Source organism: Anoplophora glabripennis, unplaced genomic scaffold, assembly GCF_000390285.2.
Source record: "Anoplophora glabripennis isolate ALB-LARVAE unplaced genomic scaffold, Agla_2.0 scaffold378, whole genome shotgun sequence".
Taxonomy (NCBI): Eukaryota; Metazoa; Arthropoda; class Insecta; order Coleoptera; family Cerambycidae; genus Anoplophora; species Anoplophora glabripennis.
In genome coordinates, this window is record NW_019416540.1 from 219,900 (window position 1) to 221,262 (window position 1,363).

The following is a 1,363-nucleotide window of genomic DNA, read 5'->3' on the forward strand; positions in this document are numbered from 1 at the left end:
GTATGTTTTTGTCTTGAATGAGTAATAGACACTTTAGTCTTCAATCCTGGAGGGTTAAAGATATATGTCAAGAACTAAAGTGCACGTTTCATTATCGATGATGATTTTGTTGTTTCAAAAATTTGATCTGGTTTCTCAACTCTGTGACAATTTACCATTTCCAAATAATTTTCAAACGTGTAAGATTTACTAAAAATATTTGGTTCCATCGGTGTCATTCCGGTAAAGATTGACTGCAACAGCAGCGTCCAACTTTCAACCGCACTTGCTACTGGGCTCGTGAATCAACGTCACTATTAAATGATAATAACGTTTCAGCTGCATCTAATATGCTTTTGAAGCAATGGCATTAGTACGCTCTAGTCTATGCAACATACCCTTAAAACATAAAGTTTATTAACATAGAAGATTAGGGTGGTTGCAATGTAATAATAAGGCATTTGTTTCTTGTGTGGTATGTACAGCATAAAATTCATATATTTTTTAAAAAAATTTTAAAAATTTAAAAATTCTGGTGGAGGACTTTCTGGTAGGTTCAAATACAGGGTGGTCCCGAGGTAATGGGCTAAAATTCATGGGTAGTTTCCCCAAGTAAAAATATTGCGATTTAGCTGAACTTACTTTAGTCCAAAAGCTGATAGTTAAAGAGATACAGGGTGTTAAATGTAAAATATTATTTCTGTTTTTTTTTTTAATTTATTCCTTAACAAATGCAAATATCCTCACATCCTCCAATTTTGGGGATTGGAGTTCTTTGAGTAGAGGAATTTTGGTTAAAGTTCATAGAGGGCAGTAGATTGAATGTGTTAAAAACGACAACTTTTTTGTACTTTAAGGTATCTCATCTTTGGTAACAAATTCGTATTTTTCAACTTTTTTGCACAAAAAAGGTATACTTTATTAAAGTAGTATCTCGCGCCGTTTTCGAAATATTTGGCTTTGAAACTTCCAATGCTGTTGCATTAAATTACAATTAAGTACTTACAGGAATTATTAATTTAGCGATAAAGTTTCTTAAGTAGGATTTGGACGAAAATCAAATAATTGACGTCTTCCACTTGTCTTATTGCTGGCATTCGTATGCTAATTTGTATTAAGTATTATTCGTATCTAATTAAAATTACATCTTAGCTTACAAATTAAATTGTATACTCGTATACATAAATGTGAAATAGAATGCCGAGGTTTTCGTTTTTGGAGTTACATGAAATCAGTTGTTTATGGAGAAACTATAAACACTTGAGAAGAACTTTAGTAGCAGGTTTTAAATGCTGCAAAGTCATTTCGCATTAAGGATTTATACTTTAAAATAAGACAATCTTTTAATAAACGTGTTGATAAATGTATTGAAGTTAGAGGTGGA